This window comes from Harpia harpyja, chromosome 6 (assembly GCF_026419915.1).
Source record: "Harpia harpyja isolate bHarHar1 chromosome 6, bHarHar1 primary haplotype, whole genome shotgun sequence".
NCBI classification, from domain to species: Eukaryota; Metazoa; Chordata; class Aves; order Accipitriformes; family Accipitridae; genus Harpia; species Harpia harpyja.
Window position 1 is genome coordinate 53,035,098 of NC_068945.1, and position 20,689 is coordinate 53,055,786.

A 20,689-nucleotide genomic window follows, 5' to 3' on the forward strand; every position below is an offset into this window, starting at 1 on the left:
ATACTAAATAATGACATGTTCAAAACTAACTATGTAACATTTACATAAGGTAAATACAGATAGCATGTGTAGCAAAAATACACAGATATCTGCAGTGCTTTCTGTTCATCAGCCTAAAAATTGTATTTTAATCTGAAAACTTTCTTCCCGTTATGCTGCCAGATAATACTCTTTTGTTCCGATATGAAATAAAAGGAAAACCTGTTTTATTTCAACTTCATCTACTGTGCATTTGAAAGTAACTGGTTGACTTTTTTTACGTTTATAATCAACAGAGTAATTTCCTTCACAGTGAAAAAAGGAGAAATACTGTTATATCAAAATATGTCTTTTGACTAATGTTTCCCAGGGGTTTGCACTGTCTCCTCTAAATTGATAACTATTCAACAACTGATTTATGTCAATATTACTATCAAAAAAAAGGTTCACCAAAGATACTTTAACTGCACAGTATCCTGAAACATGTTGTCGACGTTTAACCCCAGCTGGTAACTAAGCACCACGCAGCCGCTCACTCACTCCCCCCCGACCCAGTGGGATGGGGGAGGAAATTGGGGAAAAAAAAAGTAAAACTCGTGTGTTGAGATAAGAACAGTTTAGTAGAAAAGAAAAGAAGAAACTAATAATGATAATAATAAAATGACAATAATAATAACAAAAGAATTGCAATATACAAAACAAGTGATGCACAAAGCAATTGCTCACCACTCACCGACCAATGGATGCCCAGTTAGTCCCCAAGCAGCAATCAACCTCCCCCGGCCAACTCCCACCAGTTTATATACTGGGCATGACATCACATGGTCTGGAATACACCGTTGGCCACTTTGGGTGAGCTGCCTTGGCTGTGTCCTGTGCCAACTTCTTGTGCCCCTCCAGCCTTCTTGCTGGCTGGGCATGAGAAGCTGAAAAATCCTTGACTTAGTCTAAACACTACTGAGCAACAACTGAAAACATCAGTGTGTTATCGACATTCATCCCATACTGAATCCAAAACATAACACTGTACCAGCTACTAGGAAGGAAATTAACTCTAACCCAGCCAAAACCAGGACATATGTTTAGTGTTTTGGGTTTTTTTTTAAACCTTGTAACCTTGTCCCCAACAGTAATACTTCTGTGCACCTCTTCTCCAATTTCACTTTTAAATAATAAATCACCACAACTATTAATGTTTGCTCTGTGCTCACTGTCTCTGAAGTAATGTAATTCAACAGAAAGTAATGACAAATAAAGTAACTAAGTATATCTAAAGTATACTGGGATAAAGTGACACTTACACATGCCTTTTTCTTTTATCTCTTATTTTTTCCCCTACATTGAAATCCTCATTTTTTTTCAACTTAAATAGATTTACCAATTAAAAATAAAGCTAATTACAGTTGACTGAATTTTAATACCAAAAAAATGTAATAAAAGATGATACCAGACTCGAGGACTTTCAAAGAAGCAGGATAAAAAAGACATTTTCAAATACCCAGAGTTAGTTCTGTTGTAGCTAATCTTTACACAGAATTATCTCAAACAATGCTATAGGTGCTGTTATTATTTTCTAGTTACTTCCAGATGATAACAAAGTTTTCTGGAATTCTTGCCAAACCCCCTCTTAAAAAATCTCTATTTTAGTTGCTAGGAAAAAAGACAGCCTCACACCAAAATTTGAAGTGAACCTCTTAGTTCTTTTTAAAGTATCAGCTGTAAGCTTACAAACTATATTTTAATTATTGCTGATGATCAACTGGCATGATATGGGTTTTCCTGTTCATTTCTCACAGCCACGTATTAGCTTGCCAGTTAAATCTTTCTGAATATTCTCATTTCTAAATCCTATCCCCTTTGACTGTGATCCATGCTTAATTTCTGCTGAGGAAAAGGCATAAAAAGCTTACAAGTTCAAATGCTTAATGGACTTATGAAGAAGAATGTTGTAAGAAGGATTGCTTGGACAGTTTGATTAGATTAACACAATCAACCAGTTTCAACAACATACACCGCCCTTAAAAATACAGGTACTGCAACTTCCTTAGTGGATGCTAATGCATTTAAATTGAAAAGCATATATATCACATCCTTCCAATGCAAAACACCATGGAAAAATGAACTGAAACACACTGAATAAGGATGATGGCATTTATAAACACACTGCTCTCGCCAAAAGAATAACTTAGCAAAAATGAACTACCTGTAAGCTTATTTGTGAAGATGCATTTATATCTTAAAAATGTACATGGAATTTGTAACTAGTTTACACATACAGATAATAACATGACAATTTTTGGAACTGTTGAGTTATATGGGAAAAAATTACTGAAGTCAAAAATTGAAATATTTACAGCATAGTCAGCATGAGTTTCTGAAAAGCAGGTCCAGCTTGACTAACCTGATCTCCTTCTATGACAAGGTGACCCGATTAGTGAATGAGGGAAAGTCTGTGGATGTTGTTTACCTGGACTTTAGTAAAGCTTTTGACACCGTTTCCCACAGCATTCTCCTGGAGAAACTGGCTGCTCATGGCTTGGATAGGCATACTCTTCACTAGTGTACAAACAGTATGTACACTCTGTATGGCCAAGCCCAAAGATTTATGGTGAATGGAGTTAAATCCAGTTGGCGGCTGGTCACAAGTGGTGTTCCCCAGGGCTCAGTATTGAGGCCAGTTCTGTTTAATATCTTTATCAGTGATCTGGTCGAGGGGATCAAGTGCACCCTCAGTAAGTTTGCAGATGATACCAAGCTGGGCGGGAAGGTTGATCTGCTTGAGGGTAGGAAGGCTCTACAGAGGGATCGGGACAGGCTGGATCGATGGGCTGAGGCCAATCGTATGAAGTTTAACATGGCCAAGTGCCGGGTCCTGCACTTCGGTCACGGCAACCCCATGCAGCGCTACAGGCTTGGGGAAGAGTGGCTGGAAAGCTGCCCGGCAGAAAAAGACCTGGGGGGTGTTGGTCGACAGCTGGCTGAAGATGAGCCAGCAGTGTGCCCAGGTGGCCAAGAAGGCCAATAGCATTGTGGCCTGCATCAGCAATAGTGTAGCCAGCAGGAACAGGGAAGTGGTTGTCCCCCTGTACTCGACACTGGTGAGGCTGCACCTCGAACACTGTGTTCAGTTTTGGGCCCCTCACTACAGGAAAGACATGGAGGTGCTGGAGCGTGTCCAGAGAAGGGCAACCAAGCTGGTGAAGGGTCTGGAGCACAAGTCCTCTGAGGAGTGGCTGAGGGAACTGGGGTTGTTTAGCCTGGAGAAAAGGAGGCTGAGGGGAGACGTTATTGCTCTCTGCAACTACCTGAAAAGGAGGTTGTAGTGAGGTGAGTGTTGGTCTCTTTTCCCAAGTAACAAGCAATAGGACAAGAGGAAATGGCCTCAAGTTCTGCCAGGGCAGGTTTAGATTGGATATTAGGAAGAATTTCTTCACCGAAAGGGTTGTCAAGCATTGGAACAGGCTGCCTAGGGAAGTGGTTGAGTCACCGTTCCTGGAGGTATTTAAAAGCCATGTAGATGTGGCACTTAGAGACATGGTTTAGTGGTGAACTTGGCAGTGTTAGGTTAATTGTTGGACCTGACGATCTTAAAAGGTCTTTTACAACCTAAATAATTCTATGATTCTATAAATAAAGTATATTCAATATTTTATAGCCACATCCTATTCTGTAAATAAGAATATAAAATGCTATAGTTCTGTTTTCTATTAGAAATATCCAGAAAGTTCAAAAGATGAAACAACTGACCAAGCATGTCTGGCAATTGTTAACAGGTCTGATTCAAAGAACTGCAGAAAATGAAATGATCTATTATAATTTTGCCTTCTTGAATTCGTTGTTCTGGCAGTCGTAACATTTTCTAAACATTGCTTTATTCCTCCCCCCACTGAGTTTTACTAAACTTTATATTTTAAAAGATGATTCATAATCCATTCATGAATAAAATTAATGTGCAAACTGGTACAGCTACAGCAGAAACCATGCAGATTTATAACCACCCTGTCATAACCAATCTCACCTTGGTGTAGGGAAGATCAGAGTATGAGGTTAGTAGCAGGATAGACATATCCTATGGTACTTAAGTAGGAATAAGGATAGGTCCTTATTTTCAACTCTGGAGCTTGTGAAGGACAGGTCCTCCTTGTTTTCAACTCTATTATCAACACAACACAACTTTCTCTATTGTGGCAAAACTTGAAAATTTTCTGTACAAACATTACTTTCCATAGTAATGATAATAAACAACGGACTAAGTTCTGATTTATGGCTGCACAAATACATGATGAATTTTTACTTGTATAATGATACCAAATGATTCTATCATGATACAGCAAATACAGCAAAACTAGATATATTTTAACTTCTGTTAACCAAGCACAACTAGTCTGAAATGACTATAAAAAAAATGTGCGCAACTTTTAAATCTTTTCAGCAGATGTTGAAGATGCACTGAGTAACATTAGATACAGACTAAGAGCCATCTGATAGACTGCAGCGATCTCCATATAATAACAAAATGCACTATTGGCCCTGAGATAGTGCCTACTTAATCCAGGACTATATGAGATGGACCAAATAGGGTTATCTGAAAGCTCATGTCTGCATTTACATTAGCAAGTAACTCTGGGCAATAGCAGATGATGAGAAGATCAGAGCAGTTTGGGCTGAGGCTTCTACAGCTACAGGAAATGCAGCTTGGATTTGTGTCTATACTTTACAATCAATTTAGTCTGGGATTTTACTTCAGACTAGATTTAGCCTTGAGTCCTCAAATACAATGTAGCCACCATTCATGTGGTTCAAAGCTGTCCAAGTCATTGACTTGAGATGTATATGTCCCTGTTAGGGTACATTATGTGTTGGAGACTCTTTGGTGTGTAGCTGAAAAAGAGGTTACCATTAAATTTCCTCAGGAAGGAATTAACAACAAAAATATTCCGTGAACCAAACCAATAGAAGGTAAGTGAGGACAAAAGGGGAATTTGCTTCAGAACTGCACAACTATTCCAAACCAAAATGCAGACTTGTATCTAAATCTTGCTTCTCAAGAGAAGAATTTGGAAAAAAGTGCCTAATAAACACAGAATCCAAACAACCTAGAAGGCATCAGTATATCAAAATGGGAACTGAAGAATTCATGAGCTGCACATGCTAAATTATATAATCAAGGTCATCTCACATGACTGCAGGGATACTGCCTACAACCACCTACAAGTACAAAGCTCTAAGACTAGCAGCATGCCTATTAACACAAGATTGTTCAAAAAAGTTGGAAGTTCTCATTTCCATTGCTGTAAAAAATATGTCTTTTAAACAATAGCTTAATGGTTCTAGTAACAGAAAACATCTTCAATTTCAAGGGGAAGGAAAAGAAAAAAAAAAAGAAAGAAAAAGATGAAGGCTGCAATTAGAGGACTTGGAAACAAAGATAGAAAGGTTGGTGAATTGTCAGTGCTGATTACAACAGTGGAGAAATAAAAACTAGCCAGGGTGAAATTAAAGTATTGTGAACCCCTGCAACTGGAATGAAAAGAAATCTCAGTAATCAACTAAATACAAGTGTACTTTATTACGCTGCTGAAGTGGGCTGAAGTATTCTTAATGTAATAATATTCAACAATTGAAAATAATAGCAGCTAAATTCAGCATATACCTTGGAGAAAAGGGTATTGTTCAACTTCACAAATTACTAGTTTTTGAGTGTACAACTGAAGGCACTTTAAAAAAAAAAAAAAAGTATGATTTTCTTAACTCATTTCATAAGCTACCTTCAAATGAAGTTCCCCAAAGGCATTTTTGGTAACCTCTGTCAGCATACATGAATGACAAACTTGTGCCATTGGCAACACACAATTCAACTTCTATCTGATTGCATGAACTCAGTAGTTCTCAAATATCACAGTTAATATGAACTGAGAAAGCTATATGAAGAACACTATTCTTTCTTACAGTAAACTTTTTAAATAAATGGAAATAAAGTCCTATTTTTCCTTCTCTACTGTGGAAAAATACAGTTCCAGCATTTAACCCAAGTACCTCCAGCTTGAATTGAAGTTTATCTTCTTTCAATTACCACCACACACCAGGTTTCAAAACCTGCAACAGCAGGTGTGGAGTCACCGTCTCTGAAAGATGTTTCCCACGACAGCTATTTTCATTTTATTTGTAAACTCTTTCATTGTTTACAAAGTCACAACAGTATCGGAGCACAGTAATGATGCTCAAGTTGTGATTCAGACATTATACTTAGTCTTGATTGCTTTAGCGAGACTTCTTTTGATTTTTAGCATCATTGAAAGATATTACTACCCTATAGAACATTGTTGAAAACAAGCGAGTTACCTGAAATTAATCTTACCCACTGAATCCTGTGTGCAAGTTTCTTAACTGCTTTATTAAACACACAGTGAAAATGGATTAGGGTGTAGCCAAAAATGTTGAATATAGAAATGAATTTTCTTTCATAGACATGTCTTTTCAAATAGGTGAATAGAGTAGGCAAAATTTTTTAAAAAATTAATTTAAGAGATAGCAGTATGAAATTAATTCATTAAGTTAAAATGTGCAGGTATTGTTAGTAATAACTGATTTGTATACTTAATCAGAATAACCTCTACAACAACCTAGTATTTCACAAATTGTACTTTCTAGTGCACACTCTATACTGTTTAGAGATCTGAATAACCAGAAGGACAACTTACTTTCTGAACCAGTGCCAAACTGAAGATTCCTATGCTGAAATATTTTGTTGTTTTGAAATGAATCTTAAAAGTTAAAGGCAGCAAAGATTTAGTGGAATAATGCCTACTAATGACAGTCCAGAGGACAGCTGAAATCAGATTTAATTTGAAAACCACTGTCCATAACTGCTGGCACATTAGGCATCACTTCAGAACCTCTGCATATTCACCTACATACTGCATTATATCTAGCATTATTTGAGTTTCACACTACAAAAATATTAATTCTAATTAAGCATAGAACAGCCAAAATTTAGTACAGATTTATATACACTTTGAAATAGTTGGAGGTTTTTTTGATCAGTAATTCCTGAACTACTGCTGGGAGGAAAAAAAAAAAAAGGGGGGGATAACCACAAGAATACTTACAGAGAAAAATGGCAAGAAAATGAAGGAACTGAATGATGGAAGATCTGAGTAATGACAGAAGCAGCAAATTACATATTCTATCTGATTTAAAGAGATTCATCTTATTCATATTAGACAAAAAATTCAAAACAAGAATAAGAATTGGGCTTTTTTAAATTCTGTGAGGGGAAAGTAGAGTACAGATAGTCTGGAAAATGTAAGAGAAAAACATGTTGAACAAAAAAAAAATCTTATGCAGGATCTACTGTAAAAAGTTACAAAATAGGTGAAACAAGAGCTTTTGGGAGGAAAAAGAAGTAACTGTCATCTGCTATCTAGGGAGAACTGTCATATGGACTATCTGAAATGCACAACTAAGGGAGTCAGGTCAGGAAAAAAAAAGTAGATATGCAAATGTTCAGCATAAGCTGACAGTGAAGTTGTAGGAAAGCCTCAGATCACCCATGAATAGGATGGAGAAGGAAAAGTAAAAAAGGACCAAGAACCCCATGAGACTGGAAGAAAGGGCAGAATAGCTCTCAAAATAGACAGTCAAGGGCAATGCAAGTGGCAGAGCAAAGCACAAGACTGTCATGTATCAGAAAAACAAGAAAGGCCAGAATATTAAGGAAGAAGTGATCATTACTAGGAGCTAAAGCACTGGGGAGACAAAAGAAGACAAGGTTCTCAGTATTTCATGTAGTTCTAATGATGTTGTACATTCCAGAAACAAACAGTAATTATACCAATTTCATAATCCCCCTACAAGTATCTATGCTACTATAAAGAAACTATTTTTACTGGATTTGTTGAATACTAGTTTGTCCTTTCTTCCTCACCCCGAGGTTATGTTTGAATTTAGGTTATGTTTGAATTTAGTACATAGGTACTATGTCTTACACAGTGGAAAAGAGTTTAAAATTATTTTGAAAGCTTAATAAATTTTTCTGTGCAGGCTGCTTAAAAGCTTTGCCACTAAAATAGTCTGCTTCAAATCAAATCAGGTTAATTTACGCATTTCAACCTACTAATCTGCAGTGTAGTAGAATGTTCTGCAGTACATAGATGAATCTTGTCATGACTATGTACTAATTATTTTACACACAGTAGGAGGCTGCCCTGTTTTGTAAAGTGGTATCAACTGTAGATTTCTGAAGTTCAAGTCTATTTTATGGTAATTTATTTTGTTTCTTACCTGGATGGAGATCTGCTATTCAGAAATTTATTATGCATAATAACATAAACCATATATTCAGTATTATTTCCAATTTTGTTGTTCATTTACAGAAGCAACAAAATGCTTGCATTTTTATTCAACTGTTCATATTACATCTACTGTAAACACTTCTGATTTGATTTTAAATTTTACTGTTCAAAGTTGGAAACATCACGCATTCTCACATTAAGGTAATCTATATCAACTATGTGTTAGCTATGGATGTTTTAATAATTTTGATACAAGGAACCAGAGAACTGTATAACATGTTAAGATTATTTTACATTTGTTCAGTAACAACAATAAGACATCAGAAACAAAAGGAAAAAAAATCAAATGGCGGTCATGGTTTAGTTGTTAGTGTTCACTTCTATGAACACTAATAACCAGCATAACTAACAACAGGAGCTTGAGAAAAGATTCCAGTTTTAAAATACTAAACTAAACAACTTGAACTTGTAGCGTAGTCTCTTAAGACACATAAGTGTAGCTCAGCGAAGAAGGGCTCTGTGGGAAGAAGGAGCAGCTCCATCCTGCATGGCAGGGGTGCCCTGCAAAGTTCCTGTTGTGCTCCAGCTCCTTCCCCTGGTAACTGTGAATTACACACTGACTCCACACCCTTACCCACAACCTACACAGGAGAGTCCCTGCATCCATGACAAACACAAGCACAAACAATGCAATACTACTGTGTCCACTAACTCTCATGTTTTAAGAACATTAGGAGTATGAGAAGAAAACCCTGAATCAGTAAGCTCAAAGAAGTTTCAGATAAGAATGCTTGTAATGGAGTGTTTCCCTTGCTTCTTTCTTTTTCTTTTTTTTTTTTAAATAGTATCTAAAGGTAGAAAAGGTGAGATGTGCAATCATAAGTTACACTGAATCAATTTGAACTGAACACCCTGCAAAGACACTGGCAATTATTTTGCTATATTGCATAAAACGATGCTTACAATGGGTTTGAAAATCTTTTTCAAAAGTGTTTAAGATCTAATAATAACAATCTATTTTTAAAGTAATGAAGGAAGCTTACTCTCCTACTCTCCTTACTTGAAGTAACATCTAAAAACCACGCAGCTGACAGCACTCAATAGCTTGGATCTGTGCTGCTTCATGCATCATCAAAGGTACTTTTCATCAACAGCAATCCAGTTTGTCACGAACAAATGCCCTGAAGACAAACTTACGGTTATCTATTACTACAGCTGTCATTTGGCTTACAGAATTTTCATTGTGTATAGCTAAAATTAAGAAGCCTCTTCGACTTTCCCATACTAGTTTTAGATTGCTGTATTGGCAGTTATAAAATGAAATTTAATAACTGAAAATAAACAGTATGTTACACAGGCACTGGACCAATTTCATTGAGATAAACCAGGAATAACTGAACTAAAACAGGTTACAACATTTAACAATACTGTATGTAGAGAATGACCTACTTTTCAGAAGCACTGGTCTTACTTATTTTAAGCATCTGGTTTACACAAATCTGTCTGACTCAGACTACGAAAAATACAGAATTAAATTCTGATAGTGTCGTATCTGGTAGTGATACTTTGGGAGGTGATCATTCAGAGGACTTAAGTTAGGTTTAAGTAAACTGAGAGAATACCTATTCAATCAACAGAAACTGTGAAGTACCATTTTCAGAGAACAGCCATACACTCAACAGCTGCTGAAACAATAGTCAAAGGAGATTAAAATCTGACATATTTAACTAACCTAGCCTACTTTACTGAATACCCAGGATAACAATAAAGCACAAGTGTGCACAAGAGTGCACAAGACTTTTGAACAGGATGCTAGTATTTCTTTCTTAAGCCAAGTATATTGCTCTCTTTATCCATGCCATTTATTCAAGTACCCAGAGCATAAAATCAGTTAATCTGGAAACTGTTGGCCTATTCACATAAGTAGAACTAACAAAGGAGTTTCCCCACTAAGGAACCATTAACTTTTCTTTTAGAGGAACAGGAAAATAAATTTGCAAGTAGAACCAAATGATGACATTAAGAAACACCTACAATAATTTATTTGCTATGTAATGGGAAGTCATTTAATGCCACATTGAACTCAATAAAATGTCTTGTATTTGAATGGTGCTTGATAATACTTCACCTCTACACAGGCATCCTTGCTCTGACAATTAGTTGTGCCTACAGCATGAGGCAGATGGGCTAAATGGTTTTGCTCACATCTCCACATGAACAGGAGATATGGCTATACAAAATCCCTTCTACATATGCAGACTTCCTACAGAGGGAAAAAAATAATAATCCAAGTACAAAGACAGCATTATGAAAAACTTCAAAACATGGAGTTCCACAGCTGCTTTAGGACAACGTAAGCATCGGCTGCTCCTGAAAAGGTAGTTTCACCTAGCTCACCGCCTTGCACGTACTTACGTGATTTCATTTATGCCAACATAAAGCGTTATGTAGACATGTAAGGAGCCAGATCATTAAACTCATCTTGGTGAAAAACTTACCCAACAGAGAAAAGTTTTATCATCTCAAAGCAACAGTGAAATCACAGCAGAGATGGACAGTTCAGCATACCAGGAAACCTCTGACAGCTCACTCATCAGAAAGACATTCACCTTTGCCATTCTAGATGATTCAGCTCATTGTGGGGCAGGAAAGCATGAGATCAGTGTAAGGAAAGTTGTAATAATGGACAATGGCATATGTGGAAGCGAAGGCAGAAATACGTGTCAGTGGTTGCTTCATTTAGATGTCTCAAGTAGAAAGTGTGAACACATATCTTCCAAACAATTGCAAGAAAACCGATTTTTGAAAAGCATGTGATAAATTCTCAGTTCCTGACTTCCCATTCTGCATAGGCAAAACACATGTGAAGCAGCTACTCTTAATACATACTCGTTTAAATTATGTCTAATATAAATCACAGAATCCTTTCAGTTGGAAGGGACCTCTTGAGTTCGTCCAAGATCATCCAGTTTAATCACCCTGCTAAAGCAGGGTCACCTAGACTGTGTTGTCTAGGACCATATCCCAGTTGGCTTTTGAATATCTCCAAGGATGGAAACCCCACAAATTAGGCAACTTAGGCCAGTGTTTGATGACCTTCACAGGACAAGTGTTTTCTTGTCTTCAGATAGAATTCCATGTGTTTCAATTTGTGCCCATTACCTCTTGTCCTCTCACTGGGTACTGCTGAGAACTTTTACAAATATAAACTTAATTCAGAAACTAATGGAATACACGGGGACTAGAGATGCTAATTTTAAAACTACCTTTGAAATTACAGAAAAGTGTTATGAAAGTCTGATATGTACAGAATCTAAAAGATGCACAAAATTAAAGAGCATATGTAGATGTAAGGCAATTTTTCCTTTCTGTCTTGTGTAGCGACATAATTCTCTTTCAGACTTTGGTCTTTAAGAACAATATTAATTTTAATAAAGCTTTCTTCTAGAAAAACTGACTACTTCAAAGTAGCTAAGAAGCAAAACAAACTATTTTCTAGACTGTATCTAACATTCTATTATCATACTATAGAGTCATGCATCAAGATCCTGATCAATAAAGCACTTCAGAGCACATGCTTAATTAACTAAATTCATGAGTTGCTCTACTGAAGTCAGTAAGATTACTCACATTCTTTAAGCATAAGAGAAAGTACTTTAAGTCATCCTCTCTGCATTCACAGTCAACTTCCATTTAGGCACAGAAAAATTACCATGTATTTCAACAGTACTGGAAGCTGCCTTAAGAACTTGAAGCTAAAAAAATCTACAGGCTTCCCTATGCATATCACTGAGTTTTGATTTTGTATGGGCTTTGCACATCTAAATACCTTCCTCATGGAGTAGTGTGGCTACATATCTTTTTCCTTCTTTTATTTTCCACATTGAATCTTCACTGGTGTCAATGAAAGCTACCAAAGAAAAATGGGCAAAAATTTGCAATATGCAAACATATTTGCAATCCACACTTACTTAAATTAAAAACAGTTGATCTAGTGGCCCAGAATTTCACACGATAAAAATGTCCTTTTGCACATTATGAAAGGAATTTTAACTCACTTTTTGCAGAAATTCAGAAAGCTTCTATTCTGAGATTAAGATTTCTAAATTTTAATGTCTACAAGCATGCTGTGTACTTAAGCTACACAGGTAATGAACATGTAGTCAATATGTTCAATGGAGCCTAAAACAGGATTCAGCTGACCAGCCACTCTAAGCCAAAACTAATCTCTCTCTAGGCTCCTCTGAGTTTATTTTACTAGGCCTCCATCAGCTATCATGGAACCTTAGATACCTGACACAGCAATACACATACACACAAACTTACAGTAAGAGACCTATATTTTTGCACTTGTATCTCAAACTGAACCCCACCTCTGCTGTTCACAGTAAGCCCACAAGTAGGAAGGCCAGAGACTAGGAACCTCGGAGTTCCAGATCCGACAGACCGCTAAACACAGAAATTCCCATGTATTGGCGAGTAATATGCAAACCCATTCAAAGGCATGCTAGATGATAACTTCAAATTTTATGGGGAGTCATATTTAAGCATCTCATACAGGCAGCTACTGTCAGTTTTATAATTGCTAGTGGAAGTGCATATTTCTCGGAGTTCAGGTAAACACCACTATACAGGCATTTACACGCAAGAAGTAACCCAATACGCATCTCTCATGGTCCCCAAAATGCTCTGCTGTACCACAGAATTCAAGCAGGGATATATGAAGTGCCAAGACTGATTCTTCCTGCAAAGACAAGACAGAATGTGAAAATAAAGACAGGGCTAAGCAGATGAGATGTATTAAGTGATATGGCTAAGATCCCTATTAGGAGAGGTAAAGGGCTGGCACAAGTATAAAGCTGACTTTAGTTGATGGAGGAAGGAAATTAACTTTTTTTTTTTTTTTTTTTTAAATCCTTGTTGGAGCAAAACATACAAGACAGGATGGGGGAAGGTGAGGATCTGAATGTGCATACTGCTGCATGCAAGACTGTAGTCCAGCTCAAAATCAGGACCTGCTTAGTCTGCTTTCACTGGGCATTTGGGAACCCTGTCTCTCAATAAGAAACTGCAAAATAAATAGGAACAACTGACAAACTAGACCTGGATGATCAACAAAAGAGTACCATTGTATATACGTATCATTATAATTTTACAAATAGCATTTGGCTTTCTTCTTTTCTAGGAGAAAACCTGAGAGCTTATATAAATGTGAATGAGTGTATTTTAAGGTCACATTGAAAAGCTGAATTATTGTTTAAGAAACTTGGTTCTTCTCTATTGTGCACATAATCCTTACACACGTTAAAGACTGTACATAAAGTTATATATACTGTTCAAGATAAAGAAGTCCGGGTCTTTTTTTGAGTAACATTCTTACCTTCTTTTCTTTGAGTTTTATGTTATTTCAGATTGCACTTAGCACAAGATAAACAATAAGAGGTCACAGACTTCAGTGCTATACCACTGAAATATAATTGCCTGCCACAATAAAGTCCTAATGAGCACATCTGTTGTCAATGGGAGGTTGCCTTGGCAACAAAGTTATCCCAGAAGATAACTACCCATGCAGTAGAAGGTGATGACAGTCAGTTGCCTGACCAAGATGCAAAAAGTATAAAAACTTTTCAACTGCTCAAGTCAAAGGGAAGCTTTATGTATCAGGAATCTACTGACATAAAGGAAAATACTGACTTGCTGAACACAAAAGGATCTAGAAACTCCCCCAAAAATGCAGAGTTAGAATAAGGACTTTTTGTTTAAACAGGAACATGTTTAGATTGCCAGTCTTGCAAGTAAAATTTCCTTCGCTCATGTGTTCATGTCTTCCTGTGGTGTCCAAGAACTAAATTTGATTTAAATCATACTTTTAGATTTACTTTTAAAGAAAACAATGTGAAAGGGTGCTCGTGCTCTTGAGTTATAGTGAAAGAGTGTGAGATCAAGGCTGGGTTCAGTAAACAGCAAGATGGTGAATTCCAGCTCTCCGGTAGGAAGTTAAAAAAAAAAAAAAAAAAAAAAGTGGCAGAATCAAAGGGAGAGGCATTTCCTGAGTACAGGCTCCAGAGGCCACTGACGCTTTTTAATCCAGGAGCTGGTTCTCTGATGGTATATGGCAGGTGGACAAGAAGAGTCACTACCAAGTCACACAGTATTTTTACCTTTATTTCCTAAGAAAACTAAACTTTCACATTTTATGTCCGGGCAGGAAAGGTTATATCCCACTATGTCTGCCTCCCCTACTCCAGAAACATTTAACCCACTGGCCAGTTTCAATCAAATTGACAAACGCCTAGTGTCCGAGTTTCAGCTGGGATAGAGTTAACTGTTTTCCTAGTAGCTGGTATGGTGTTATGTTTTGAGTTCAGTATGCGAAGAATGTTGATAACACTGATGTTTTCAGTTGTTGCTCAGTAGTGTTTAGACTAAAGTCAAGGATTTTTCAGCTTCTCATGCCCAGCCAGCGAGAAAGCTGGAGGGGCACGAGAAGTTGGCACAGGACACAGCCAGGGCACCTGACCCAAACTGGCCAACAGGGTATTCCATACCATGTGACGTCCCATCCAGTATAGGAACGGGGAAGTGGGGGCGGGGGATCGCCGCTCGGGGACTGGCTGGGTGTCGGTCGGCGGGTGGTGAGCAATTGCACTGCGCATCATTTGTACATCCCAATCCTTTTATTATTGCTTTTGTCATTTTATTAGTGTTATTATCATTATTAGTTTCTTCTTTTCTGTTCTATTAAACCGTTCTTATCTCAACCCAAGGGTTTTGCTTCTTTTTTCCCGATTTTCTCCCCCATCTCACTGGGTGGGGGGGGAGTGAGTGAGCGGCTGTGTGGTGTTTAGCTGCTGGCTGGGGTTAAACCATGATACCTAGAAATCTTAAAGACATGATCCTACCCATGTGTTAGTAATTGGGTACTAAATATTCAGATGTCCAGGCACTTTTACCAAGGTCACTAAGCAAGACTCTAAAATTAAGTTGTTGTTGAAAAAGAGAGGAAGTGTTCATGAACTAAAAGGATAAAAATAATGGAATAAGATCTGTTGGTGCTCACTAAATTACTAAGTGGTCTTGAAAAAGAATAGTCTGGTAGAGATGAAAAATTATCCAGGATAGCTTTTACTGGTAAAAAATAAAGCTGGCTGCAAAAAGTTGCCACTGAATAATAAAATGGCAAATTAAATTCAGTCTGGATATACACACAGAGGGAAAAATCCTGTAAAGCATACACATCTGATGCTGTCCTTGACATTAACCATTAAGACTGGACTAAGCTGGACTAACTACAGTTACCTGAAAGCACTCATATTAAACAGGAGAAAAGGCATGAGAAATTGTAAGTGCAGAAATAAAGAAAGAAATAGAGAACAACTTCATCTCACTTTATGAATCTATGGTGTGCTCATCTCTTAAAGAAGTTTGTTTAGCATATGACAAACAAAATTTATCATAAAACTATAAAGACTACAGAGAAGAAAGTTAAGCACAAAAAGTGCATGAAATGGCTTCTATAAGTACAGATATTTTCAGCTTGGAAAAGGAGTGATTGCATACAGAGACAGAAAACAGTTTTGAAGCAGGTGATGGGGAAAAAGTGAATAAAGAATGATTTGACACAATTTCTCATAATCAAAGAAATAAGTGGAAGTGAATTCAAAAGAATCTTTTGTTAAATCGAAGGAGGAGAATTTCTTTTCACACTGCATAAAGAAATTGCAAAAAATCACTGACAGGATGTTTTAAACTATAGATTTTAAAACAATTAGATACATATTTAATAATACTCAATGGGCATTTTTGTAAAAAAATGTATAACAGATAAAGATATAATAAAGCTTCTGAGTAGTAGAAGATGGGAGGGTATATACCTTTCCCACTCTTTTACTCTCACTCTGAATGTTTGTTGTTGTCCACCTAACCTAACCTGGTTCAAGGATCTTTATGGTCCAAAAAATGCTTTGTATAAAAAAAGAAAAAAGACCAGACCACTGAGACAGTGAGAGGTCTTATGCTCCTGCTGAAGAAAAGGACAAGAACAATTGTCTACTTAATATTATGGGCTTAATATGGAAAAGAGATGTTAGAACTGCCATAAAAAGAAAAATATTTCTGGCCGTGAAAAATTAAACCTGCTTTCAGTAGATGTATTGTGAGTCTCTTGTCTCAGGTGGCTTAAGGCTTTGATTTAGACCAAAGTAGTAATAATATCTCTCTTGTACAGATGCTCTGGTGTCTGTTGAGAAATGCACTCCTATTTCAACTTTAATTGATTTTATTTTTTTTTAAATAAATACTAATCACAAGACACCTCAACTGAAAAACAGACTTAAATCATTCTCGTGTTCAGGGAATCAAAATCTCTGATTGAGTCCATGTAAAAAATGGAAACACAGGAAAAAAAACTGTAACTGCATTTTTGAACATTTCTTAAACTTCAGTGACTGATGGCCAGACACATAACATTATTACATGTAACCTTTTTCCCTCTCCTCTCTTCTCTGTCTTTTTTTTTTCAGTAGGAGGTGGTGGTGTTGCAATTTTTGTAACCAAATTTTTATTTTAATATGTTCCTGGAGTTGGAACTCTACTTCTACATTTGGATAAAGAGAAAACCTGTGCTTCTGCAGTGTTTCATGACCTTCAATAAGCTTTTTGGGTCCTCAGCACCACTGGAAAATGATACCAATGTTGTTTATTAAATATAACATTAGATGTCTACTTTTAAACAAAATCCCCTTGATCAAAAGCTAGTAATGAGCTACATGAATGATACCAACAAATAAATGGGAAACAAAGATGTCTGTTACCAAATTGGTCGATAGAGTATATGAGGTCCAACATGAGATACATGACAATAAAAATGAACACTAAGTCAAAGACAGGGAAAATAAACTTCATCCCTCTTTGAAGAAGGAAAGGCTATAAATGGCTGGTCAAGTACATCTGATAATACTTGGTCTAATGAAGATACACTTACATTTTCCAGAAAAATGAGATAACGTTTATTTTGAGAAAAGGAAGCATTAGTCTCCTGGATGAAGAAAGATTAAATTTCAAGGAGGGAAAAATACATTTTTCTGGACTCACTTGCAGGATTTCAGGAAGAGAGGCATAAGCCAGTAGGTTCCACCAGCAATGTGTGCTCTCTGTTGAAGTTTGTCTAATGGATTCAACCTGAGAAATGTACTGTCTACCAAGAACGAAAATCTTCTTAGGAAAAGACAGCAAATAAGCTGGAAAAGGACAAGAAATCATTCTGGTTTAACACTAGGGTTCTGTCCTGGTTTCAGCTGGGATAGAGTTAACTGTCTTCCTAGTAGCTGGTACAGTGCTATGTTTTGAGTTCAGTATGCGAAGAATGTTGATAACACTGATGTTTTCAGTTGTTGCTCAGTAGTGTTTAGACTAATGTCAAGGATTTTTCAGCTTCTCATGCCCAGCCAGTGAGAAAGCTGGAGGGGCACAAGAAGTTGGCACAGGACACAGCCAGGGCACCTGACCCAAACTGGCCAACAGGGTATTCCATACCATGTGACGTCCCATCCAGTACAGAAACGGGGAAGTGGGGGGCAGGGATTCGCCGCTCGGGGGACTGGCTGGGTGTCGGTCGGCGGGTGGTGAGCAATTGCACTGCGTATCATTTGTACATTCCAATCCTTTCATTATTGCTGTTGTCATTTTATTAGTGTTATCATTATCATTATTAGTTTCTTCTTTTCTGTTCTATTAAACCGTTCTTATCTCAACCCACGGGTTTTGCTTCTTCTCCCGATTTTCTCCCCCATCCCACTGGGTGGGGGGGAGTGAGTGAGCGGCTGCGTGGTGTTTAGTTGCTGGCTGGGGTTAAACCAGGACAGGTTCGAATCACAGCTCTGCTCTCTCATCCTCTCTCCCTCGCACTGGCTGTGGTACTCATCAGCCCCCTCACTGGGCTAATCTGAAGAAAACTAACAGATACTACCAAGGAGCAGGGGGTAACAGGAACTAGGAAAAAAACCTATTTCAGCAGCGAGACAGTAAATCAACCACCAGTATTGTCCAATTCTATCAGTGTTATTATTTGCTTTTTCCTATACCTTTTGTAAATCTCTAACTGGTTTGTATTTCACATGGTAGGATTATACACTTTAATTTGCATTTCTTTTCCATGGTAAGCCTTAAGATATCTTGGTAACACTAAAGTTTTCCTCACACAAGAACAGGGTAAAGCTGTAAAGTAGGACAGCAGAGCACTGTAAACAGTACTTATCTCACCTGCCTGTTTTGGTGTAGCCAATGAGTGTGAGTGTGTGACTCATTTCAGCTACATCAGTCTACTGGTGGGCTGACAATACAGCAGTCAGCTAAATGGTACTAAACAAAAAGGCTTCCTGGCGGGAGAAAATATTAGGCTGTACACTTGAACTCTAAACATTCACACAACACTTGCCACCTTGTATTTAAAATTGAAAACTAATATACATAGCTGCTACAATGTTTTTCACTCCTCCACCCCACCCACCCCTCCGCCCCCAAGCAAGTTTTTAGCTATGGAACTTGTGTCAGTGTCTCTTCTGCAAATTATGTACTACTACAGTTACTTACACAGAGAAATCACTGCACAAAAGACAACACAAAAAGGTAATTTACGTAAGCACATCAGATCAAAAGGAAAACACTGTAATGAAAAATACATGCACTCCATTCTACATGAAAAGTAAATAAAATGAAGTACTTACATGCCAATGAAAATTCTTATCGTATTTAAAACAGCAGTCAGTATAACACCATGTTATCTTGTATCAGGATGATTTGATGGCATTGTTAAAGACTTACTTCCAGCTCCAAACTGCCCAGAAATCAAATGTAGTTTTGAACTCAATATTTAAGCAGCTTAAAATACTGATAGTTAAAAGTAAACACTGTTCTGCTCTAAGTATTGGTATATAACCACTGACTTTCAAGACCTGTATTGCCATTTCTAGTAAAGGATGAAGATCTTAGACTGGGTGCCATCACTGTAATGGCACTGCTTCCTCCGCCCCCCAACAGAGAAGTATGCAGCTACATAAACACAGTGGCTCTTAAAAGTGCCTGTCGTGGTTTAACAAGGACAACACACACTTTTAAGAAATAAAATAAACCCAAAGAAAAACTTGATGCAAACTTAAATAAAATGTCTTAAACTGAAGCAAGGATACTTTCTGAGGTTTTGATAGTAAACATTTAAAAGATTTTTCTAGAGTAGAACAGTACAGATGCTGAGCATGGAGACATCCCCAACATTTCTAATACAATATGTTGAATATTTTAAGTCAGAGTTAGAAGCCAAAAAAAGTCAGTTTCAAATACACAAAGCAATCTTTAAATTAGTGTCAAAACACCCCTCTGGCAAGGAACAAATATAAAACTAACTTGCATTTCATAAGTCTATAGAAATATGTTAAACACTTATATATCCTGAATAATTCAGCCATCATGCTATCTCATTTTACCAATCCTTTATGCCAAAAAAGATGACAAAATGTAAGATAAAAGGCAAGAGACAATAAAAAGATAAAACTGAGGTCTTATACACTATTTTGGTTTGCAGAATCTTTCACACTTGACAAAGTCTATGAACATTCATATTAATCAGTTCTACAGATTTCCATTTTGAAAGAATTTACAAGGTATTTACAGCATTCATCTTTAAAAAAAAAAAACCACCAACAAAAAAACAATAGTAAAGCCCAAATCAAGTGAAAAAGTGGGATAATTCATTAAAATGTAATTCAGGTTAAAGAATAAACCAAACTAAATATTTGTGGCTAAGAAGCTCTCACAACATATCCTTTGTAAGCAAGATACATAATGTCTTTAATTTTTCTACTTTACAAAGTCCTGCTACAGAAGACAGTGATATATTTTAATGGATTCCATAGATAAAGTTGCAGAATACCAGAGTATTTACTGGTGAGAATTTGGGAACCTTTCCAAATTTCCCTTCCCCTAAACTCTAACTAGCTCAAGTACAGGTATTATATGTTTAATGATTTACTTCAGAGACTAACAAATGACTGATGAATCCTAAATTAAACTAGACAGAAAATATGACACCAGCCTGAGTATCTTTACTACTGTACATACTGAGACAAAGGTGGACATCATTTAAATCTCCGATCCTATTCTCACTGAAGTCAATGGAAGAACCACAACAAAGTTTGAGAGACAGAATGTGATTCTAACAACTCCAGACAACAACAGTTCCTATCGCACTAGGAAATATATAACAGCAGACTATTTAAGTGTGCTGTCATTCCTCTGAAAACCCCTGCTGCAGTTCATGAGAAAATGGGGCCTGCTCTGAGAATGACCAATCTGGAATTTAAACTGGAGACAGCACAATATTTATCTTTCCACTGCAAACAGAGGAAAACACGCAGCTCAGC

General features: G+C 37.0%; 1 protein-coding gene across 3 annotated transcripts in view; it reads right to left on the reverse strand.

The window, feature by feature from the left end:
- The window catches only part of TBC1D22A (TBC1 domain family member 22A), a 202,955-nt gene that overhangs the window by 73,556 nt on the left and 108,710 nt on the right, over window positions 1-20,689 (reverse strand). Inside the window, exon 12 of one of the 3 annotated variants that reach the window (XR_008235492.1) lies at window positions 18,998-19,107. The exons of the other annotated variants lie outside the window; for them this stretch is intronic. The gene's annotated coding sequence lies outside the window, so the exon portion shown is untranslated. The remainder of the gene's footprint in view (window positions 1-18,997; window positions 19,108-20,689) is intronic. 3 annotated transcript variants of the gene reach the window in all.